The following is a 26,651-nucleotide window of genomic DNA, read 5'->3' as shown; positions in this document are numbered from 1 at the left end:
AACAAATGTTCCCCCACCAGTGGCAGCTTAACCCCAAACTCCGCAGCCCCAGATATTTCTCTTTTCAGTGTGTCGGTTTCAGTAATGGAGGTGGTGGAGGTGGTGATGGATGGCACGCTGCACTGGACCGTTCATATGGTGAGGCCAATGACAATGAGACTTACATGATGTTGGTCATGGAACTAATGACGCAATAACGGTTATATTATGGAGCTCATGATTCCGATTGCGGCCATAGTTGTGGTATCTCTGTTGTTGATGTTTCGTTGTATTTACGGTGTAATAGAGGGGAGAGCGGGGATAATGGCGTGGCGCTGTGATAGCAGAGCTGGCGGGTGTTGGATTACAGGTAATGGCGCTGTATGAATGAAACAATGGCAGAGTGCCGCGGGGACAGGGGCGGTAGAGGACAGGGCTGCTGTGGTTCAATGCTTACCGCCCCGGGAGAGCGTTGTAGTGCCGCAGACTCGCTGATGCCACCGGACTAATGTTTTGTTTATGTAAAAAAAACTAAAAATATGGTAAGAGGTGTGTGTGTGTGTATTAATATATTTATATATATATATATATATATATATATATATATATATATATATATATATATATATATATATATATATATATATATATATATATATATATATATATGTATATAAGTGGTTATGAGCAGGCGCGAAGTACATAAGGACCCGATCCGCCGCCACGAGCTCAATCACCCTGAGTGGCCTAAGACTACCCACATGCAGTCCAGAAGACCACCAATCAAACGGGACTCTAGATTCTCTCTGAAAAAAGGATCAAAGATATGCCCTGGGGGACAGCATGAACCAAGTCAGATGACGCCACAACAAACACTGCTCCCCAGTAGACTGGAGCCGACCATCATTTCTCAACAAGAAAACCTACAGAGGCCACTCGTGAACATTAAAAAACGGCATTGCCTATCAGGTGATATAGGCCAACCGGCCTCTTGCATACTACTATACATTTCAGCGGCGGACAAACGCGCTTTTCGCAAATGAACAGCTGGATCAGTATCCTAAACGAATCGTTGGATCAGTATGATATTTCAGCACACCACCTTAACACCCGGACCAATTTGTGGCTGACATACCATATTGCAATATGTGTTATGTTAGGAGTTTACTGACTGATATTAAACCCAATCCAGTCATCATAGCCAAGGTGTTATACAGAATCGGACGAGTGTGGGGTACTGTCTCATTCTCCACCAACGCTCCTGAACAACCCCAGACCACTCCTTCCCTACTCCCAATATTGCAGCATCCTCCTCGTTTCCCTCTTCACCCCCTACCACCATCCCCTTCCCCAGCCCGAGGTAGTGACTTGCGGAGGCAGGGTATAACTCATTGACTGCCGAAGTGCACCCAGGTGTTGTACAGTAATTATCAATGTGAAATACGTCTTACCTCCATGGAATTGTACCATGCTCTTAGTTAATAATCATATATATACATATACACCTACATAACATTCTAATATATAATACAGTGATGGGAGAAATAGGGAGGGACACAAGAGTGATGAGGGAGGCGAGGAGCTAGAAGGAGAAGAGGAGGGATAATGAGAGCGAGAAGGGGAGAAGTAGTTGTGGTCAGGAATAGTTTGGGATGGTGTTCAAAGTACACTTTCCTTCGAATGCGTCAACATGACTCGTCGGGTTTGTTATTTTTCACGAGTAAACTCCTCACATAACACATATAGTAATGTGGTATGTTAGCCATAAATTAGGTCCGGACGATAATTGTAGTGCTGAAATATCATACTGATCCAACAATTCGTTTAGGAGATATTTACGAAAACAGCGTTTGTCCGCCGCTGAAATGTATAGTAGTTTCTGTTTTTATGTTATGTTCTTATGAGAAATGTAAACATGGATGGTCGTGACCGTAGAGTTTTCACGTCACATGACTGCTCGGTAAGGTCTGAGAGGCTTTTTCTGTGCCAAGCGCCTCCTCACAGAGCTAAATCAAAACCGAACGGAAACTGCTGTTGAGCAAAGCGAGTGGAGCATATTCTTGCAGTTCATCATCTCATGTGCGTGATTTGAGAGACCTTGCATGCGTTATTAGGGCTCATACTGTCCTGCGAATTATATCATTCGAACGTTCTTGAGGTTGAAATCTCACAAAAAGTGTCGAAAAAAATATTTACCTCTTCATGAAATAGTGGATGCGGGCGTGGAAGGACACGGATTTCCCCTTGACTAGGCGCCACACAGTTTAAAATCACATGTATCAACCAGAGACCTCGCGAAAAACAGGTCAAAGAAAGAAAATTAAAAATAAAATACAAAATGAAAGGATGGAATCGCCATTCCTTCCTGCAAAAACGCGTGTGCGTGTGTGCGTGAGTGCGAGCACGCGTACTTCTCCTTTACTATATTTTTTTATAGGTCTATAGAAAACAAAAATATCGTTCGAAAGCTTCATATGCAAGTATCTCGCAAAAAAAAAATCTGGAAAAATAAAATATATAGAAATATTGTAAAACGGCGAAATGATGAAACTGCAAGGAATTCCTCACATTGATTCACTCGTTCCGCAATTATTATTAAACAAAGTGGAGTATGTAAAGTCAAAAGCGAAAAAATATTATAAATTTGAATCCGTCACCTCGACACCGCGAAGGCATAACGAATTGCGGAGCATGTTACTCTACTGCCTTCTCTTCGTGTGTGTGCGGGCGTGTGTGTGTGCGGGCGTGTGTGTGTGAGTCCGTGCACATAGATCTCTTAGGGCACATACCGTCGGGTAAAGCATCCCATTCGAAAGCTCTTCAGTTCACACTGACTTTTTCTCTTCGTCACGAATCCTCTCCTTGTCTCTCGGTGCTGGCGTATGATTCTTTTTACTCTTTTCAGTTTTCATTATAACTATATCGGTTAGAGGCTATTTTTACACAGCATATGAGTGAGTTTCAAAATGCTTTCGAATTCCATTTTCGGTTTCTATTATCTGCCTCAGTCTGTTTTTGACCCGCCCTTCTAACATTTCCTGTCCCTCTCTGCCTGTTTCCCTCACTCTTCCTCTCTTTCTCTTCTCTCAGCCAGGAAGATAAATCATTACGAGAGCGTTCCTACCCCTCTTTCCCCCACTCTCTCCCTCCCTGCCTCCCTCCCTTACTCCCTCTTTCTCTCCCTCTCCCTCGCTCGCAATATCGTCTATCCGCAGACCCCACCAAAGGATTTAAAGGTCCAGCACAGGTTCATATCGGACTCGGCCGGGGAATCAGGACAAATAGGGTCATTTCTCGGAGAACTGCGTCAGATATGTTGGTCACTGGGGTCTATGCCCAGCACGAGTCTGTAGTGCTGATTTGAAATGTTGTCTGACCCCCAGGAAAAGCCTACAAGACATTATTTCCCCTTGCACATTTGCTGCTCCCCATAGTGTAGGCTAACGCAATATACAAGGCCGCAGTGGAAATAAAATAAAAAATAGAGTACACTACCTGCGTCTCCAAGACGCAACTCTTTCTAGCTTTTGCTTTGTTATTTAAGCAAAGTAGTTTTCGTGTTTATAAACAGACAGATAGATAGAAGTATATAAAGATATATTAATATATTCATATGTTCATCATATATTATATATATATATATATATATATATATATATATATATATATATATATATATATATATATATATATATATATATATATATATATATATATATATATATATATATATATATATATATGTATACTATATTTTCACGGGGTTAAAAGGAACCTGCCAGGGACGAACAACTAACAAGGTTTGATCCTTGTTGGCGCCAAGAGACACAATAAGGTGCAAATAAGATTGCAAAAATGTGAATAACACGATTTACCAGGTTCCTTGTGCTCGTCAGGCCGCCAAACATAGAGTTTGATCTCTGTGCAGGATGCCACGTGGTGGTGGTGGCCATGACACACAAGGGTCCACAAAACACCCGTAGGGTTCTTATACTCTCCTTACGGGGCTGGCAAGGACACTCAGGCAGTGCTCACAAGAGCTCAACCACAAACACATAGAGGTACGTAAAACTATGCACAACTTTATTAGAAACCAAAAGATAGAATGTATATATATATATATATATATATATATATATATATATATATATATATATATATATATATATATATATATATATATATATATATATATATATAATGCGAGGATATTTCAACTTAACTTTTAAATACGGCCCCTTCCTAAGAACCCATTCACCTCACTTAACCTCACCATACCAAGCCTGAGTACAATTGAGCGCATTAGTTCACCTTCCACTTTCCTAGCGCGCTTTTATATTTGATTAAGAATTGAGTTTACATCGCAAATTTATCCCTTGCGTCACTCGTTTACTCCCCTGCTCCCCTCCCTCTCCTCGCCTCGCCTCACGGCAGCAGACTCGCTCACTCGGGAGGACAATAAGGCAAAAGGTCTTGGCGACAAGAGTCTCTCCTTGCGTCAATTAAAGCTAGTCTGAAAATCGCCTCCAATGACACAAGTGCTCGTCAAACGTCACTGGAACAAGCAATTTGACTTGCAAATGACTTAATCACTCTAATTCCAGAGACGGCTAAGAGCTATCCTGTTCCAGTCAGTGTTGTCATGAGGGTAAAATGGGTCGCTGTTGTTTATTCATTATCCTGCAATGAACTGTTGTTTTATGGACTATTGTATTATGGCCGAGGCTTCGGGTGGGAGGAGAAGGTATTGGTTCTTCAAGTAATCAAGAGCAGGACGACATCTCATTTTATCTATTCTTCTCAAGAATGTCCTCTCATCGTCTTGGAAATCTTGATAACCCGCGTGTGCTACTAAGGTTATATTCACATCCTGAGGCAAGGCTGTTCATGTTCTTGCCCTTTTGATATAACTAGAGTTAACGTTTTATATTTGCCAAATCCCTGTCAAGTTATTCAGCTACGGAGTAGGGGTAATAATAAAAGGAACGACCAATGAGGTTTTAAAAATGAGATTGGCAATGAAATAATCTCGTCTCTTAATGGCTGCACACTACAGGGCGATGGAAACAACCTCGGCATTCTCATCAACACTCTCGAGCCTTTAGTGACCACAAAAAAGCTACAATCAGAAAGGCACAAGACGAATGCCGGATTTTTGTTCTTTTTACGCCTCCCACGGCGGCACTCAAAGATAACTGAGCCAATAAAAATGATAACATGACATAAACTACACATGAAGATAACTCCTTTGTAAATAATGCGATGACGAAAATGGGAAACATTTTACGAGACAGAAAAAGCACTGATGATATATGGCTTCTCGAATATGGCCAAAAAGACTTTCATTTCTGTGAAGATTCTCTACACCTTATTTTTCCTAGCCGCTTTAGAACCGAAGTTCGAGACCCGAATCAAGCGAAAAAGTAACAGTACGAAAGTCATCACGAGGCAGAAAATCACCGATATTTTGTTTGTTTTCTTTACGTCGATTGAAACTTTCGGTCACGTGGAAGACTGTGCATAAGCCGCTAAGATCGTCAGCCCCAAATAGATATTATAAAGGACCAAGGGCTTCAAAACAGTTTAATGCAATACACACACACACACACACACACACACACACACACACACACATACACACACACACACACACACACACACACACACACGAGCGCACGAACGGTCGGACGGTAAATCAAAGCCAGCGGCTATCACTATAAATCACTCCGTTTATAAATTTCTGAAACCATAAGTCTTTCCTCCATTAAAGATATCACTCAGGCAAATACACAGCCAATTCCTCCAGCCATCCCTCAGCCGCACGATCGCTCATCCCCGCAACCCCAAGACCGCCGGGGCTCCTCACCCTGCCTCTCCTCAGCGCTAACAAGGCCGCAAATACCCGATCCCTCGATGAAAATATGGAATCGAAAGACAGGCGGCATTTATTTGTGTCGATGTTGCGATAGACTGCAGGCGCTTTTGATGGAGAATAATGATAAATAACCTCAGTCTATAAGTTATACACCTCTGTTCCCAAGCGTTATTGTCCACTGCCTTTTCTCATCTCTGTTTTGTAAGTAAAGTTATATACCCAGGAGTCTCATTTTTTGTACTTTTGACATGTATTTTTTTTACATACATCTTTCCCTTTTTTTCCCTTCATTATTCAGTCTATAATTTATACACTTCTGTTCCCAGGCGTTATTGTCCACTCCCTTTTCTCATCTCTGTTTTGTACCTAAAGTTTAATATCCAGGAGTCTCATTGTTTGTACCTTTGACATGTATTTTTTTCTTGACATACTTCTTTCTCCTCATTTCCCTTCATCATTTTTTTCTACCCTCTTCTTCACCCTTGTAGTCTGTCACCTCCTCCCTCCCCTTTCAGCCTCTCAGCACACCACCGCCTTCATAACTCATTCTCTCCCATCAACGGAGGACGAACGTCAAGGCGCGAGAGGTCCTGTCAGGGGTTTATCAGGTTAGCGGCGGGCAAGGCTCCGGGAAACACATGGCCTGGGCGTCACGCTGTCGAGCTCCCGGAGTGGCATGTCAACGGGACACGATCCTGCCCAGACGAGTGGTGGGTGGGTCTTCTTTAATATGGAGGCGACCATCAAGATCCGGCAGTTTTTTCTTGCCCCCATGCCTTATCTTTACTCCTGCTCTCCTGCTGTTCCTTAAACCCGGCTATCCGTCCTTCCTTCAACCAGTCTTGCCCCATCCCAAACATTCATCCTTACTGTCTCTTCCTAAGGCCCTCACCCTATCCCTCCTATCCACCCCTTTCCACCCATCAGGTCCTTCCATCCTCTTTATATCATACTTTTCCCCTTCACTCGTCTTCATCCCTCTTTCTTTTCCTCTTTCCCATTTTTGCTCATTCCATAACATTCACCCATTATGTTTCTTCCAAAAGCCCCTCCCCCCCTTTCTATCCTATCTCTCCACCTTTCTACCCACCAGGTCCTCCCTTCTTCTTGATATCATACTTTCCCCTTCACTCGTCCTCACTCCTTCCCTTTCCCTCCCCTCAAGACTAATGGGATCCTTTTCCCGTTACGTTTTGGCTTTGCTTTACCCCGATCGTAATTGGCCAGCAAGTTGGTCGATGGCTGATTTTAGTGAAGAAACCACTCCGCTTATCTATACTTACGGCTTCTCTGTCTACTCCATGGAAGACTCTTAGAGGCTTTGTCTAACTAGGTGGCGACACTCAAGGAACGGAGCACGAAATGGTCCTCGGGAGAAGGTTCTAAGTGAAACCGAGCTGAGAGGGCAGACGAGCGGCCAAAGGTTCCAAGGAGCAAGGAAGGAGAAGAGAGAGGAAGCGAGATAAAAGTGTGATTCCTATGAGAGAGAGAGAGAGAGAGAGAGAGAGAGAGAGAGAGAGAGAGAGAGAGAGAGAGAGAGAGAGAGAGAGAGAGAGAGAGAGAGAGAGAGAGAGAGAGAGAGAGAGAGAGAGAGAGAGAGAGAGAGAGAGAGAGAGAGAGAGAGAGAGAGAATCTTCCACTTTAAAGGAACGTTCTTTGTGACCCTGAACTTGGCCTCAATAGTAAACATTTATATATGATCTAGCGTTTGGATTCTCAAGCTGGAAAGGAAAAAAGTCTTACGGCGTCGTGTGGAAGCTCTTCTGGGTGTACGGGGGAAATAGATGGCTTCTGTGCGGGTCAGGTGTGCTGATGCTGGGCTAACAAATGGCTGGATTAGGGTGTAGAAACCTCCAGACACCACCATCATCACCACCATCACCACCACCATCATCACAGCCACCAACGCTTGTGCTATCAATCCATTACACTTCCCGTAAATATATATCACCATCGGAACCACTACTACCATTCCTACTACCATCATCCCCTTCAATCCCCCTTTAATCCTCAATGCCATAAATACCTCAACAGGCTGGAGTGTAATTAAAAGATACCAACGAGTCTAACATTCACTACCACAAAGAATAACACCAAACATACTGACACTCGCTCGCTCATCAGCCTCTCCACCAGTAACTCTTCCGTCGCAAGAATTAAAGTGCTTTTACCCTAAGCTGAATTCTTTCATCTCATTCTTCATATACAAATTATTAATACAATTAATAAACCACTACAAAAAAATACTTGACACTAAACAAATCCCCCTTTTGTCATCTTTAACATAAATGCTAATCGATAAAAGAATATGGTCAAATAGCAGCCCAGTTACCATTCGACCAAACATTTCCACACTCCCCTTGCCTATATTGACTCCAGCCATCGTACCGAACCCCTCAGGGCCAGAAATATGCCGCTCTCAACAATCAGCATCACACCCACCACAAAATGAGCATCAACACTGTATAAGCCGCGCCACTCAACCCTATGCATGCCCTCTCTCTCCTCCTTCCTCCCTCCTTTGCAGCCCGAAGCCGCAGCAAGACTCGCAGCAGCACCAGCACCGACGGGCGGCAGCAGGTGGTCGGCCGAGAGTCATCAGGGAAAGACTCTGGTTGCCAGGAGACGAAATTGCCGTCTTTGGAGGATCGCGGGAGAATTAAAGAAAATTAATTTGTTCGTTCGATGGATCCAGGACGAGTGCTAAGTAATCAGGTTTCTGACAACTCCATCTGCCATTTTTTGCACTTTTTTTTTTTTGCTATAGGTACGTGTGTGTGTGTGTGTGTGTGTGTGTGTGTGTGTGTGTGTGTGTGTGTGTGTGTGTGTGTGTGTGTGTGTGTGTGTGTGTGTGTGTGTGTGTGTGTGTGTGTGTGTGTTATTTTTATGTTTATATTGTGTATATGTCTTTCTTTGTGTCTGTATGTTTGTGTTTGTGTGTGTGTTTGTTTGTTTTTGTGTGTATATGTGTTTGTGCATATATATTTCTTTGTGTTCGTGTGTCTGTATTTTGTGTGTGTGTTTTCACTGTGTGTGTTTTCCTTTCCGTCTAAAGGGTGTGTTTGTGTGTATGTATGTTTTGTTTGTTTGTTTGTTAGTTTGTTTGTTTGTTTGTTTGTTTGTGTGTGTATGTGTGTGTGTGTATTTGTGTGAAGTCCGAAAAGAGTGAAACAGTAAGAGACAGAGAAAGTTAAAAATGGAGAGGAGAGAAAAAGAAAAGAGAAAATAAGAGAAGAGGTAGATAGAGAGGAGGCGGAGGAGAGGGAGTAGGATGGGAAGGCGAGTTTGATGGGAAGGGGAAGAGGAGGACAGGGGAGAGAGTGGAGGGTAGGCAGGAGGGGGCGAGGACAGGCAAGAGGGGGAAGAGGACAGGAGGGTTTTAGAGGGAAGTTTGAGTGTTTGCCTCGCGCCCCGCCCCGCGTCCTGACGAGGAGCACAAACACGGCGGGAACGTGACTCCTGCACCGCCGACGCCCAACGAATTTCTAACACAAGTAAATACAACTTGTGGCCTTGTCCGAGGAGAAAAAAAGAAAACGAAAACACAGCCAACTATTACAAGGTGTACATGTAAACAACTCTCTCTCTCTCTCTCTACAGAAAAGCATCACAAATCAACGAAAACATTATTTATCAAATGAATTGTTTCAGTTATTTGATCTACATTTTATCTCAAATTTTCCTCCAAAATGATTTTCGTCAGGTAAGTCTTGCCTGACACAGCTACTAGAATATTTTGAGAACCTCGATGATGCCCTAGACAACGGGAATAGTATGGATGCATTCAATCTAGACTGCAAGAATGCCTTCGATACTATATACTGTCCCCCATCTACGCCTACTCGAAAAGATGAGCGCAACTGGAGTACGAGGAGATATTCCTAAAAGGTTCAAGAGCTTTTTAAGTGGATGAGTGAAACGTGTTGCCACTAAAGCCTCATACTCACAATGACTAAGTGTCTAAAGTAGAGTGCCGCAAGGAAGTGTGCTGGGACCACCCCTCTTTTTGATGTACATAAACGACCTCATGGAACACGTTTAGTCCAGTGAAAAGTTATTTGCGGATGATGCAAAGCTCCACTAAAAGATCAGGACCCCATCAGATGTAGAGAAACTACAAGAGGACATCACCAAACTACAGGAATGGAGCAACCAGTTATTCCTTTACTTCAACGAAGAAGAAGAAGCACCTTGTGAAGAGAAATCCTGAGTACCAGTACCACATGGGAAGCACTCCAGTATCCACTACAAAGGAAGAGAAAGACCTAGAAGTATTTGTCACACAAAACCTGAAACCAACCGTACGAGTCGCAAAGGCAGCGGACAGTGCCAACTCCATGGTGGAAATGTTAAGGAAGACCTACACCTCCCTAGACAGAGACATGTTTCTCCCGTTGAACAAATCCCTGATCATATCCCACCTTGAAGGCTTGAATATACCATCCAGACATGTTAACCGTACTCTCGAAACATAAACAAACAAACATGAATATAAACAAGCATAAACAAACAAGGACAGGTAAGTACAGCGGAGAGCCACTAAACTGGTCCCGGAGTTGTCACAAATGCCCCATCAGGAACGGATGACTCGTCTTGAGCTAACAACACTGGAGGAAAGCAGGAAGGGACATGGTCAAGACGTTCAAGATCATCCATGGCTATAATTCAGTTAGGGACGATCACTTCCTACATCTTGCAGGACGGAACCAACAGCACACCAGAGGACACATCCTGAACGTAGGAAAAAACAGGCACGGAACGTCAGAGAAACAAATTCTAAAAGTCTTTGCTTTCTAAACTTCTCTCCTACGGTTTCTATCCTTCTCTCTGTGCTTTCATCTCCAGTTTCCTTTCTGGCCGATCTATCTCTGCTGTGTTAGACGGTCACTGTTCTTCCCTTAAACCTATCAACGGTGGTCTCCCGTAGGGCTCTGTCCTTCTTCCACTCTCTTTCTGTTGTTCATTGATGATCTTTCCATAACAAGCTGTCCTATCCACTCCAATGGTGATGACTCTACTCTGCATCACTCAACATCATTTAACAGAAGACCCTCACCAAAGGAATTACGTGATCCAGGCTGGATGCTGCAGAACACTGACCTCAGATCTTACTCTTACTTCCTATTGGGGGAAAAGGAACTTGGTGTCCTTCAATGCCTCAAAAACTCCATTTCCCAACCTATCAAAGCGACACAATCTTCCAAGCACCTATCCCCTATTCTTCGACAACACACAGCTGTCCCCTTCCTCTACGCTAAACATTCTCGGTCTACGCGTATCCTAAATTCAAAATCTTAACTTGAAACCTCAATATCTCTTCTCTCGCTAAATCAGCTTCCTCGAGGTTGCGCGTTCTGTATCGTTTTCACCAAATCTTTTTCCTCTCTCAGATGCTGTCCATATACAGAGGACTCGTCCGACCTCGTATGGAGTATGCATCTCATATGTTGGGGGGCTCCCAACACACAGCCGTACTAGACAGAGTGGAGTCCAAGGCTCTTCGTCTTATCAACTCCCCGCCTCTTACTAGCAGTTTTCTACCTATTAATTTCCGCCGCAATGTTGTTTCTCTTTCTGTCTTCTATCGATATTTTCATGCTGACTGCTCTTCTGAACTTGCTAACTGCATGCCTCCCCCTCTCCTGCGGCCCCGCTGCACACGACTTTCTATCTTGCTCATCCTTATACCACCCAAATCCCTTATGCAAGAGTTAACCAGCATCTTCATTATTTTATCCCTTCCGTTGGTATACCTTGGAACAGCCTTCCTTCGTTTGTATATCATCCTGCCTATGTCTTGAACTCTTTCATGAGGAGAGTATCAAGACACCTCTCCACGCGAAATTATCGTCTCTTATTATGGTCTCTCGTTCTATTTTCTTTTGTTGGAGCAGAGTCTAGCGGGCTTTTTGTTGTTGTTTTTTGTTTAATGCTCTTGAGCTGCCTCCCTTGCTATGAAAAATATGCGCAAGTTTTAGAAAAATGAAATAGTCTCCCGGAAGATGTAGTCACGAGCCAGAGTCTTAATACATAGGACAGGTATGAGAGTGTGCGACAGAGAAGAGGCACCCTTTATGAGCATTGACTCCTATGCCTCAAACTAATACTAAAGGTAAGCATCACTAAAGGTAAGAGTCACATCCATGAGATAAGGAAAGGAAGACAAATAAATTACAAAGTTCATATTACCAACAGTACTGACCACCTAGTCTGAGGAGGCGACGTGCGTGACTCTGTGCGGAAATCTGTCGCTAGTGAAATCAGGAGAAAGATACACTTCTAAGAGTTCTCCATCAATATGTCAATAAAATATACCTTTTTAATATTCAGTTTAGTCTCCGCTTATCTTAGTACCGGTGAGCTATTGTTTTTCTCCTTTGTCCACACACAGAAGTAAATTATCTGCAATTACGTCATTCTGCCTACACACGACAGCAACTGTGTGTGTGTGTGTGTGTGTGTGTGTGTGTGTGTGTGTGTGTGTGTGTGTGTGTGTGTGTGTGAGCGCGCGCGCGTGCGTGTGTATCTGTGCGCACGGGCAGTATGTATCTATCCTTTTTCCCGGAATCAAAATAAAACGAAAATTAAAAAACAGTCACAACGTGGGAAAAAATAATAAATGCACAACAGCTTTTGATAACGAAGAGAAGTGAATCCCGCTCTTTTAATGGTCGCAGCGGCAATCGATTCGCGTGAAAAATGGCCGTCGTGAAGACCCGCCGGGCGGGAAGCGCGTCACCGATCACAAAAGCAGCCGGTGATAATTCCTCTAACTCTCTCAAATCCGTTTACATTTACATTCCATTACCATTTCCGGAGAGCATCCCTTTAATTCGTCCTCCGCCGCCTTTTTGCCCGCGCTCTCTCTCTCTCTGTGTGTGTGGGTGTGTGTGCATGTGTGTGTGCATGTGTGTGTGTGTGTGTACAAATAAAAATAAATAACGAAATACTGCAGATAAAAAAAAATAGAGATTAAAATAAATACAGATAAACGAAAAGACAGGTTCAGACAGATTAATAAATTGACGGATAGACAGATAAATAAATATATTGATGCCTTGACGGTTACAAATGCAGATAGATACACAAGAATAGATAAACCAACATTCAGACAGATGGAAAGGGCTTAGGCTTATAGAAATGTGACTTCTTGTACGGAAGTAACTGAGAACAATGTGAAGGAAAAGAGGTATTATAAAAAAAGGAAAGAAGGAAAGGAGGTGGAGAGAGGCGGCGGAGGGTGAGGGAGTGGAGGGAAAGACGTCATTCCTTCCCTCGTCGCCATGGTAACGCCAGGAACATCTTAAACACTCTTTGATACAAGACACGTCAACAGGTCCTTCAATTTATTGTGTTCGAATTCAAACAAACATAGAAATTAAATACATATCTTATTATGATGGGCAGTTTTTCTCCAAGACCAGAAGAAATTTTTGAGCTGTACCATATACCCTTCACCATTTCTGATATGTTGCAAGTTTTATCCAAACAAAACAATAAGCAAAGTTAAAAGGAAAGCAAACAGTAATTTGGTGCTTAATATATTATAATTCTAATTACATACTCGTAGGGCATCAGTCTACAAAACTGCAAAGGATTAAATATTGTGGATTATTCTGGTTTTATTTGAGAGCTTCATGTCAGGTCAACAAGAATCTCGAGGTGCAACAATACTGTGTTCTATCTCGGGAGGCTGAAGGACCTGGCATGTGCTCAGGACTATGCAGTGACAGTCTCAAATCGGTTCGATGTGCTCGGCACCCAGGAGAACCCTGTAGAACTGTGGGATACCTTCAAATGAGACTCTGCAAGCTGCCAAGGAGTGCACTGAAGAGCGGCCGATATCTAGGAGTGGCTTTGCCTCGGTAGAGACGCTGGATGATAATATTGAGGAGAGTCGCGCTGCCAGACTTGCTGGAAATCAGAACCAATACAGGGCTCTGTCGCGTAGGACTAGAGCTCTCCTGAGGAGAGACAAGGAGAGGTATGTCAGGGGTCTCGCTGAGGAAGTCGAGGGCTATTTAAAGGCGAATGATCTCCGACCTGCTTACCGAGCCCTGAAGAAGCTCCGCTCCAAGTCTCACTCTCAGGTGAGCGCTATCTGAACAGCTGACGGCTGCCTCGTGATGGACATGGATGGGCAGAGGGCTCGTTGGGCTGAGTACTTTGAGCAGGTGTACATGACGGACCCTCCACGTGGGCAGCTTCCAGTTGCAGGTGGCGGATGCTGATTCACCCATTGACGAAAGCCCACCCTCTCTGGCTGAAGTCAGAGAGGCTGTGGCAAAGTGAGGGGTGGAAAGACACGTGGCACCTGTAACATTAGTGCGGAGCTGCTCAAAGCTGGATGTGAGGCCATGATCTGCGAGTTGCATGCGGTTTTGACTGCTGTATGGCAGTCCGGTACCATTCCTCCTGACTGGAAGAGGGGGTTGGTGGTCCTAATCTGGAAAGGGAAAGGGGACCGACAGGACTGCAACAGCTACCATGGTATTACACTGCTCAGTGTGCCACGCAAGGTACTTTCCCACCTGTTGCTGATACGAATTCGCAGCCACCTGCAGAGGATGCATAGACCTGAACAATCTGGGTTCACGCCTGGTAAGTCAACAACTGACCGCTTTGCATACTGGTGGAGCGCCGACATGAGTTTCGACAGGGGATGCTTGCAACCTATGTCGATCTCAAGAAGGTGTTTGATTCAGTGCAGCGACTCTAACGCTTTTTAGAGTAGTGAGTAGCGGGCTTTTTAACATTTGTTACCTTTTTTATGCCCTGAATTGACCTCTATTGTAAAAAAAAAAAAATCGCGAGGCACTCAGGGATTTCTGCGACTCCGTGGGATTCCTGCGAGGACTATTGGTTTGCTGACTGGCCTGTATTCTGGGACAGAGAACGCTGTGAAGAGTGGGGGCGGCTTGTCCAGCTTCTTTCCCGTGAATGTGGGAGTGAGGTAGAGCTGTGTCCTTGCCCCATCGCTTTTCAACACTTGTATAGACCGGGTACTGGGCATAGCTGTGGACCAGAGTCATTGTGGAGCATCCGTTGGCAATACCAGGTCACTGACCTTGTTTTTGCTGATGATGCAGTAATCCTAGCAGAGTCGCTGGAGGTTTTGGTGATGGCTCTCGAGGCACTGCACGAGGAGGCAAAGCCCTTGGGACTTCAGGTCTCCGAGGCCAAGACCAAGGTATAGGCGTTTGGAGGCTTGCTGGATGAAACAGTACAGTCTTTTCATGTGTGTGGCGAGGACGTTGAAATCTCAGAAAGTTTCACGTATCTTGGTAGCGTAGTTCATAACAACGATGAGTCTTGCCAGGAAGTCTTACGGCGGATTGGTCTGGCCCACGGTGTTATGGACTCGCTCAACACGAGTATATGGCGTTGTCGATACCTGTGCAGAAGGACAAAGATCCGGATCTTCAAGTTCCTTGTGCTCCCTGTCTTACTCTATGGCTGTGAGACATGGACACTAAATGGGGACTTGGAGAGGCGGATTAATGCCTTTGGTAATAAATGTCTACGCAGAATCATGGGGTATCGCTGGAATGACTTCGTGTCAAATCGGCGACTACTCCGTGAGACTGATTCAACATATATTACCTGCATAGTCCGTCAACGCCATCTCCGGCTATACGGGCACGTGGCACGTTACCTTGAAGCTGATCCTGCTCATCGGGTTGTCTCTGTAAGAGACAATCCAGAGTGGAGGAGGACAAAGGGACGCCCACGGAATTCGTGGCTTGAGCAAGTCGATAGATCCTGCCGGGAGGTACTCGGGTTGGGAAGGGGGCCTGCATGGAGACTCGCCCGGAGGGACCCCCGATCTTGGCGTCGTAGGGTGGGCGAGGCGACGCGCCCCCCGGCGTTAGCCCCCACTGATTGATTGATTGATTATATATAATTATCTGAGAATCATGGTATTTGTAACAGCCCTAAAAAGACAACAGACGTGTGCCGCCAGATACCTGTTCTTAACGAGGAAGAAACAATCGGTCCCAAATACAAGTTGATGCACAATCGACGCCTCGGATAAGGCGATAGAAACTACTCAAACTCAGAGGTGCTTCCCACCCCATCCGTACCGTATAGGGAGGAGTTAATTGGATATATACGATTTATTTTAGACTTACTTCCACTAATATTCAGACAAAAGAAAATAAACAAAGTACATCAATAGAAAAGCAAAAAGTTGACAAAAACGCCTCCGCTCACACACACACACACAAAAAAAAGCTCACAGACACTCACTACAACTAAACCAGCCACAAAAACGTACTCACACACCCACACATACATACAAACTCACAAACACACACGCATAAAAAAAAATTTCAGATAAAGGTCAGAGTTGGTTGTCTGCATTCACCACTTCGCCACATTTCCCGTAAACAAAAAAAAAAGTATACTGAGCACCAAAATATTTACTTTTGATTCCTGTCCCTCATAGCGAGTCGACAGCATCATTAAAACTTTTGATGTTCTGTTTGGTCACTTCATGGCCTGTGTGTGTGTGTGTGTGTGTGTGTGTGTGTGTGTGTGTGTGTGTGTGTGTCAGAAAAAAAGAGAGAGAGAGAGAGAGAGAGAGAGAGAGAGAGAGAGAGAGAGAGAGAGTGAGAGAGAGAGAGAGAGAGAGAGAGAGAGAGAGAGAGAGAGAGAGAGAGAGAGAGAGAGAGAGAGAGAGAGAGAGAGAGAGAGACAGAGAGAGAGAGAGAGAGAGAGAGAGAGAGAGAGAGAGAGAGAGAGAGAGAGAGAGAGAGAGAGAGAGAGAGAGAGAGAGAGAGAGAGAGAGAGAGAGAGAGAGAGAGAGAGAGAGAGAGAGAGAGAGAGAGAGAGAGAGAGAGAGAGAGGCTGCGTTACAGATGGGGTGAAAGCGTGGAAAAACCCAGGACTCACACTCTAATATCACTCCCTCCGCTGCCATTCTGACCTCGTCCGCGGCCAGCGTGATGACCTCTGTGGCTCCCCGCCCCCCGCGGCTCCTCGGTGCCCTCGCCCACTGATGGGGAACACGTAATCGAATTTCCTCGCATCGTACGGGAAATTAGATGATCCGATTGGACCTCTCCCTTCTTCAGCGCCTCCCTCACTAAAGGAATCAAGCTTATATATATATATATATATATATATATATATATATATATATATATATATATATATATATATATATATATATATATATATATATATATATATAGATATAAACACACACACACACACACACACACACACACACACACACACACACACACACACACACAAATGCGTACAGACCTTCATACATAGCCCGTATACACGCATACATACATACATACATTCATACATAGATAAATACATAGAAGCATAAGCACAAAAGTATAAGTATACATATATTCATGTATTCCTGTATACATGAAATAAGCGAGTACAATGACGCAATGCAGGAAAAAAATACGAGGTGGTGGTGGTGGTGGTGGTGGTGAGAATAGGTTGTTGTTCCCGGCAGTAGTAGTAGTGGTGGTAGCAGCAGCAGCAGCAGCAGTAGTAGTAGTAGTAGTAGTAGTAGTAGTAGTAGGAGGAGGAGGAGGAGGAGGAGGAGGGGTTACGAGTAGTATTTCATTACTTTTTGTGTTGTTTTTCTAGTTGGGTTTTTCTCTGTGTTGTTGTTGTTGTTGCCGTTTCGTTGTGTTTTGTTGTTCTTTTCGTTGCCTTTGTTTCACTTTTTGCTGTTATGGGTTTTGCTGCTTTTCTTCTTTAGCTGCTGCTGTTGCTGATGTTATGCTCGTTCACTTCGTTGTTAGTACTGTTGTTGTTGTTGTTGTTGTTGTTGTTGTTGTTGTTGTTGTTGTTGTTGTTGTTGCTGCTGCTCCTGACTCTCCTTGGGTCGTGGTAGTATCCCATCTGCTACTTTTGTTGTTGAGCTTGATATTGATGTTGCTAATAACTTGTTAAAGTGGTTTTAGTTGTTGTTACTGTCGAGGTTGTTGTTGTTGCTCTTTTTTTTTTTTTTTTTGCTGATGATATTGATTTTCAGTTGTTACTGATGCTATCGTTGTTACGGCAGCGGCGATGTCATGGCGAGTATGGCGAACTTCAATGGGAACGGAAAAAGCCTAACAAATAAAACAGAAGAAAAAACACGATCTTAAGTACTGGAATCGGAGAGACGTTGGGAGGAAGAGTAGGAGGACGAGGAGGAAAAGAAGGAGAAGGAGGAGGAAGTTAGGAAGAGAAGAGAGACCGGAAAAGCGGGAGGAGATGGAGAGGTTATTAGGTCACGGGAGGACTGGCTGGCCGGGCTGCTGCAAAATCTTGGGCGTCCTCTCTATCATTGCGCTCGAGCGGCGGTTCCTCAAGGCTGCGGGAAATTCCTTTGAGAACTTTACCGAGATACGAGGGTGAAGGCAAACCCTCCTCCTCCTCCTCCTCCTCCTCCTCCTCCTCCTCCTCCTCCTACTCCTACTCCTCCTCCTCCTTTTCTTTGACTCGTTCACCCTCCTCCTCCTCCTCTTCTTCGTCGTCTCCTTTCTTCCCTCTTCCATTGCCCTTGCCTCTCCTTCCACTCCTACTTCCCGTCCCTGAACCTTTTGCTTCTGCCTCTTCTTCCACTTTCTCTCTCCTTTATCCTTTTACTTTCTACTCTTGCAAGTATGTTTTAGCTTTTTCAATTCTTATTTTTTTCTTTTGCATTACTTTTTTGGGGGGGTTCTTTAATCCTTCATGATTCTTCAGCTCCTCTTTTTCTGCCTTTGTCATTCTTTCTATTCTCTCAACCTTATCCCTTTACTTTCTACTCTCCCAAGTATCTTTTATAAGCTTTTCCCATTTCTTCTTTTATTCCTTTTACATTTTTTTGTTGTTGTTGTTGGAGGAGGCTTTCAATCTCTCATCCCTTCTTCCTTCGCTTGTTCATTCTTCTCCTCCTCACTCGTTATTTCTTTATCATTCTTTAATATTTTCTCCTTGCCTTATCCTTTTAGTTTCTACTCTTTCAAGAATTTTTCAGCTTTTTCAATCCCGTTTTTTCCCTCTTCCGTTACTTTTTTGGTGTTTCTTCAACCGCTCATTTCTTGCTCCATTGTTTGCTTCTTCAGTCCATTACTCTTTCCTCCTTTATCATGTTTTACTTTCTACTTATATTTTCGTTTATTTATCTTCTTTATCTTTATCTTCTTACTTCAACTTTGCCTTCGTTCCTTTTTCTTTTATATCACATACAATATCACTCACATCCTCACCAAAGAGCGTGCACCTTCAAGTAGAATAAATAACCTTAAAATCACATAAGCCAAAAGGGCACTGAGATTCAAGCTAAAGAGGCAAGCAAACATTCTTTTATCGTAGTTATCCCATTCGCTTGAAAAGAATTACTCTCATTCCATGCTGAAAAAAAACACAGCAAACACGGAGTCAAGGGTTCCATTATTTCACTCCCTCCGGCGCCCGAAACAAAAGCAAGGAGATTATTCATACTTTTTTGCGTAAAGACATGCATTTGTTACGCCACGATGGCCCAGATTCCTAAAGCTTACACCGGCCCGGAGGGAAAGGCTTGGCGAGACATCTGGCGGCAATGGCGGCGGCAGATGCAATGGTTTGGTGGCGGTGGTAGTGGTTGTGGTGTTTGGGGTGAAAATGGTAGAGGTGGTGGTGGTGGCGGTGGTGGTGGTGGTAGTGTGGGGGTGGTGGGGGCGACGCTAGTTTGTTTGTGGTTATAACATGAATATCTTTGACTGGTGTTGGCAAAGTTTTCTGGTTTCCGATAGACCGAATATATCAGTCTAAAAGTAAAAAAAAAGTTATGTAAGAGGGTATCGCGACTAAGGACTGAATGTATTAATTTTTTCCTTTGGTTCCTAAAAGAGATTGGCAGGGCGAGTAGGAATAAAATAAATTCTGCATAATTGGGGATTTTAACTATAGGAATTTAGACTAGGAAGGCCCAGACATAGAATCCAAGGATTTCCTAAAGTTATACAAAATAATTTCCTTAAGCAGGTACTAACTGAGCCTGTCAGAGGAGCTAACATTTTAGAGTAAGTCCTAACTAATAGTGGGAATATGATAAGTGAGCTGGAGGCTGGGGGAGAGCTAGGAAACAGTGACCCCGTGGAGGTTAAATTTAACTTGGATTCGGCGGTAACGCATGTACCCAAACCCGTGCTGGTGAAGAAGAAGAAGAAGAAACGAAAGAAAGATTGAAAAAGTAAAAACATGACAAAGCAAAAGGACAAAACAATAAATAGACAAGAAAAATTGGAAGGAAAAGGAGGAACAACACCACCACTACAATCACCACCATCACAAACACAACACAAGAACAACACTGCAATGGAATCTACACATTCAGTGAAATTTAATGCCATAAAACAACACTACAAAGATCAATTTATATGTCGAACAAATTACAGTGCAGATGGAATTAGCAAAGAGCAATGACTAATCAAATCTTATTATCAATTTCCTTTGAGGGCAGAACACCATCACGAATCATCACTACCAACACCAACACAACAAGTATAACCAGCAGAAGCAGCAAAGACAGCAACAGCAGGAGGCGGAGGAGGAGGGAGAGCAGCAGAAGCACCACCACCACCACCAGCATGCGGAGAAGCAGTTCAACTACCACTCAACTTTAATAGACGCCGACAGACGCTGCGAGAGACGAGGAGAAGCGCCTCAAACAATGGCACTTTTGAGAGGAGTGAATAAGGACACAGACCCCGGCCGAAGGAGCGACCCACAGGCGTCCAGCGGAAGGGAAAAGCAGCGGGCAGAGTTCGGGGAAGAAATCTGTTTACTGTGTTCGTCCGCGGATTAAAGGGAGAAGCAGGAGGAAAAGGGGAAATAACTTCTGGAAACGCTGAAAAGTCGAGAGGGTAGAATTTAATCATGGCGGAAGGGAGGCTCGAGACTTTGAGATGCATAGAATATATCTGCTGGTGTTCTATGGCCTCTGTGTGTGTGTGTGTGTGTGTGTGTGTGTGTGTGTGTGTGTGTGTAAATCACCTCTTGGTCTGCTGTGGGTCTCCATCGAGACAGCCAGCCGTTCCCCTACGGAAGAGCACAGAGCCTGTCGTACTGATCTTGTGTGTGTGTGTGTGTGTGTGTGTGTGTGTGTGTGTGTGTGTGTCTGTGTGTGTGTGTGTGTGTGTGTGTGTGTGTGTGTGTGTGTGTGTGTGTAGATAGATAGACAGATAGATAGATAGATACATACATACATAAATAGATAGCCAGATAGGGAGAGAGAGAAAGAGCAGATTACACAAAACACACGCGCTTTCCGGTGCAAATTAGTTAATTCCCCTCTTAAACGTAGCAGGTAAATGAAATGAAACAGCCCCGACGGTGCATCTGTGTGTCGGCGGCCGCCCAATTCTAGGAGGTGACAGTCTAGTTTATTTGGTAACGAGTTTATGGCGTTACCCTGCACGGCTAAAACCTGGGGCCTGTTCCGCTCCCTAACGAAAACGCTGTAAAGAAATAGTTCGTAGAATCTAATTGTATCTGTACGCATCTTCGTTCTGTGATATTACTTTTCGGGTGCGTAGTCAATGAGATTAGATGAAAATTGCTTGAGAAAGCATGCAAAGAAACAAGCAAAGTAAAAAAATATCAACGAGATGTGAGCCACTATAAAACACTTGCCTGCGCCATGACGGGCTGGGGCCGACTACCATCTAGGCCCCTCAAGAAAGCCTACAGGCGCTAAAAGGCTGACATGTAAAAAAAAAAAAAAAAGCCTCGAACAGGCAAACAAATAGGTGAGTGAGCCACGCCGCGGAGAACCCAAGAGAGTTAGCCAGATAAACCGACACAACAAAAATAAACTATTCTGGGAAAACTCTGAAGAAAAAGAAAAGTTACTAAATAATTCTTTTACATTTCTTAGAGAACAATGCCACTCCCTCAAAAAAATACAGTATTACAATATACATACATATTTCTTAGAAGACAATAAAAAGCTAACATAAAAAAGTATAATATGGGAAACACATGGACACTTACTGGAAGCAGCAGTATGATAATAAAACATTGAGATGAAACAAAGCCGGTGACTGTGCTGCGTGAAGGCACTACCACTACGGACTCCCAGAGCTGAACCTCACGCTTGAAGCCGTCAACATAACGCTGCGAAGCATCATCACATTGCCAACACAGAATGCAGCAGTGTACTCCGGCTGCGTGCTGCGGTGTGCACATTCCAAATTAACGAGTCAGACTTTAGGCAGGCACAGTGATACAAGCGCACACACACACACACACACACACACACACACACACACACACACACACACACACACACACACACACACACACACACATACACACACACAAAATCAGGTACCTTCGACACAGCCATGCCTCGCCCCTCAACATACATCCAGCATCATAAACGTCGCGGCGTGGTGTGAGGGGCCCTTCACTGCAATCCAGAACTATTGTCACTGACAAGCTGTCCTCACATTCCATTGCCAATCGGAGGCGGATATTCCTAATAACTGTAGGCACATGGGTCAGCCGCGGGAGGACGCAGTCAGTGGACACCCTACCTCACTCCTCGCCGAGCCCCTTCAGCCAGACAAATCAATTTCAAGGTGCCGGAGGTGCTGAGAGGGCAAGTTGTGCGACGTCGAGCATCCAGCCCCGCCAAGGCAATATCTCTGGGTCCAGAGAGAGGGAGAGGTCCGGAGATCCGGACCCAGACTCTGTAACCTGAGGATAATGTCTCGGAGGCACGGGACGCACATGCGACCCAACGTAACAAGTGGGATTATACCGCGATGAGACGTGTTTTGTATCCAAAGGACGACAGTGTGGAGCCAGTATGTGCCAAAGCAAAATCTTCCAAAAGCAAGTTTCCTCCACAGAATCTTGTTTACGTACTTGCAGAGGATCCTTATGGACTGGTGAGGTTAATCGACAACGATTATTTGTTACCCATATTGATGTTAGCAGTACTTCCTCCTTGACTCAGTTTTCAATTATTAAAATGATTTTTCCCACATGACTGTTCTCGTTCTGTGAAGAGCAATAGCTTGTCACTTTTCTGTTGGATTCATATCGGCGGGTGGTCACGAGACACCTGCGGTTCTTGAGGGCTCGATGCCTCTCAGGTCCTGTAACATTTTGGGGTGAACCAAGGGTGCATCAACGTGTTCGTTGCTTGGTGACGGACTCTTTAGAATAGAGCTAATCCTAGTAAAGCTTGTTTCTTAAGAATCTCTGCCCTTTTTTGTATATTTACCCTTGGGCTTGCAAAATAAAAATTTTAAACACTAGTCCTTGTTACCCAAAAAACTATCTGAAAAGGGATTATTATAACAGTTATTGTTAATAAGGATGTGAGGAGGCGCAGCCCTTCACGTTGGATAATCATTGGTAAATAAAACCAAATGATAAAAGTTTGGGATCTGTTCTTGATAGTTTTCCTTCTTAAAATCCTACTAAAAACATCCTCTCAAGACTATGGCTTCGAGGACGAGATAAAATAGAAACATAACTTTATTCTAGCTTTCTGCTGGTCCCATCAGTCAGGTTTAGAAACAAATGTTTTGTGCATAGACTGGTATATTGTCTACACACTTTACTGACCACAATGAAGACTTTGAATGAAGACAACAAAAATGGATTATTACACAAGTCATTTTCAAGTTTCTGAAATGAAAGAGAAGTTAGGATGTTTCTTTGCTTTTCCTTTGTTATAAGCTTGTAATGAAAACGAGACACGCTCACCTACATCGAAAAAATGCAAAGAAACAAGGATTATATCGGTTGAAAGACCATGAAGATTTATTCTTTCGGAACCGCTAGAAATGAACGATAACTTAAGAGAAATACATATCAATATATATCACATCGTTAGACCATAGGAGGCAATGAATACACGATAGATATTAATATTCCAAATCATGATCTTATGACACTGTTTTGAATCAAGGAGGGAAAAGAGAGAGAGAGAGAGAGAGAGAGAGAGAGAGAGAGAGAGAGAGAGAGAGAGAGAGAGAGAGAGAGAGAGAGAGAGAGAGAGAGAGAGAGAGAGAGAGAGAGAGAGAGAGAGAGAGAGAGAGAGAGAGAGAGAGAGAGAGAGAGAGAGAGAGAGAGAGAAAATGGTACGGAGTGTAACGAAGGCAGCAGGAGAGGAAAAGAGGGAGGAGGAGGAAGTAGAAGTGAAACAGGGAGGAGAATTCCCGAAGAGAGGCGCAGAGTGTTTTGATGAAAGGAAGAGGCAATAGACCGAAGAACAAGGGAGGGATATAAGAGAAAGGAAGAGGAAAATGTATTAATACGCTGGTAGGAATTGAGTGTACGTAGCAATACATATAAGAGAAAAACAAGTATAGAAAGAACTTCAAAATAATGTTATAAAACGAGAAAGAAAACTCAGAAAAGGAGGGATGCAGTAAGATAATACGAAATAATTGAGACGTTATGAAAATTGCAAAAGAATGAACTCAAATCTGGACAGAAGAAGAAATAGTAAATCAATGTAAGGCTAAATTCAGCACACAGGAAGAACGGTGGGAAGAGAGGATGAGGGGACGCAGGAAGGCCGCCAGAAAACAGGAGAGGAAAGAGTGGCACAGCAATGATGACGAGAGAAAGGAGCGGTGAAAACAAGGATAACGAGAGCAGGAAAAGAGGGATGGAAAGGGATGATGAGGAAAGAAGAGAAAACAATGGAGCGAGGAAGGTCGGTGAAAGAAGGAAGAAAGAAGCGAAGCGGGTCTTCTTTAAGTGTCGGCCCGGCAGCCTGGGTCGTCACTATATTGTGTTTGTCGAGCGATGGCCAAGTGATTGGTTGGGGCCGGACGGGGAGGCTCAGCTTACAAGGTAAGGCTCGCGAGACTCGCCAGGGGAAGACGCGGCCATGCCAGGCTGGGGGCCGCGGGGAGGTATGGCAAGGTAATGTTCTCCGGATGAGCTTCCCCAAAAATTGATTCTCTTATAAGAACCACGAGATTCTTTTGAGGAAAATTCTGGGAAGCCCAAAAGGATTTTCAGACTGAAATTAAGTTGAGAAGGAAGCCAACCAACTCTGTGATGAAGAACCAAATAAAGAAAGAAGCGGCTCAGGTTCTTATTTTTCGTAAAATTTATTACAACGAATAACAAAGCACGGTTCCTGTGGTACTAAACACCCTTACTATTTTTTTTTATAGTGAGTACATCATGTTAGAAGTATTTATTTGTAACCAAACAAAATAAAACAAATATGAAGGCAAATCGCATCCATTTACTCGAGGACGAATAAAAAACATAAACTTGTACCATTTCAGCTGGATGGTGACAAGCATTTGTACATGCACACAGACACACACACACACACACACACACACACACACACATTTCTCTCTCTCTTCGCACCATCACTTCCCCTTTAGCCATCTTGAGAAACCATGTTGAGGCACAAGGTGCGGGTTGCATTTTTCTTTTTGTTTTTGTTGTTGTTGTTGTTTATGGTGCTGTTGTTGATGGTGGTGGTAGTGGCAGCAGGGATGGTTATTGTGGTAGTGGCAATGGTAGTGGTGTCGGTGGTGGTTTCTCGTTAATAATAAAATACAGCGTGTTTGAGTGGTATGGTAATAATCTTAGCTGTTGACTGTTGTGGTTGTTGAAGTTGTTGACAGGTCGTAGCGGCGGTCAAAGATGCACGAGAGGTTGATATTGGACCGGTTATAATAATTCTTTCCCTGGAGTGATGTACAACTAATACTGAAAGAAACTGACACCGGTTCCTAATTTGCTTATTGTGAAGGTGAATGGTGTTGTTGGAAAGAGTATTTCCAACGCTCTATAAGGACATCTGTCATGGCATTATCGTGTTTATTGTGGTGGAGAAGGAGATGGTGGAAGGCAAAAGTGATAATACTAGTCATTCCTGGTAGTGGTGGCTGAGGTGGACGTGGGGGTGCTGGTTGTTCTGGACAAACGTTTCGGTGGAGGTGGGTGGTTGTGTCTGGTTTTCTCTCTGATCATAATAGAGGTCGTGGAAAATTGCAGCCACTATCTGAAATTTGTAGGCTTTCTGTTTGTCGGTACTAGGGTGCACCACGAAGCAAGGAGGAGGAGGAGGAGGAGGAGGAGGAGGAGGAGGAGGAGGAGGAGGAGAAAGAGAAGGAGTAGAAGGAGGAAAAGGAGGAGGCGGAGAAGGAGGAGGAAGAGGAGAGGGAGGAGGAGGAAAAGGGGGAGGAGCAGAAGCGTGGGGAGGAAGGAGGGTCGGTGTCCAGAAGAATCCAACAAAAATAGCTGAAAAAGCAAAAGAAAACACAAAGACCTCAAAGACCTGAGCGCTGAGAGGATTAGAAAGAGGTGAAGAAAAACAACATTTGCGACAACATAAGATGAAGGCAGCCGCCCAATGAAGGGACAAAAACACACAAAAGGAGAACGTTAACATTTAGAAATGGAGCGAACACAAAGAAAAATGTAACGGAAAATTATAGAGATAGATAGAGAGAGAGAGAGAATGACAGATATAGATAGATAGATAGATAGATATAGATAGATACATAGACAGATACAGATAAACTACCTCCTCTTACTGTAAAATAAACTTCAACCTAAAAAAAAAATAACGAAAAAAATTGTCTGGTATTATATATATTAGAGTTAGACTAATAAGAAACAAAAAAAAAATTCCGTCAGGGAACAAAAGAATAGAAGCAGGAGCGTGACATTTCCTTCCCTTTAACTAAAAAAAATAATGAAACGCGGCTCAGCGCTGATCACCAAGCAAGAACCATTACAAAATATAAGCAAAAAACGGAAGTGCATAAAAAAAGGGGGAAAAAAACAAGTAAAATGACTAGAGTAA

Source organism: Eriocheir sinensis, unplaced genomic scaffold (genome assembly GCF_024679095.1).
Source record: "Eriocheir sinensis breed Jianghai 21 unplaced genomic scaffold, ASM2467909v1 Scaffold398, whole genome shotgun sequence".
In the NCBI taxonomy this organism is placed as follows: domain Eukaryota; kingdom Metazoa; phylum Arthropoda; class Malacostraca; order Decapoda; family Varunidae; genus Eriocheir; species Eriocheir sinensis.
The sequence above is the reverse complement of the archived record's forward strand: the minus strand, read 5'-3'. Positions refer to the sequence as shown.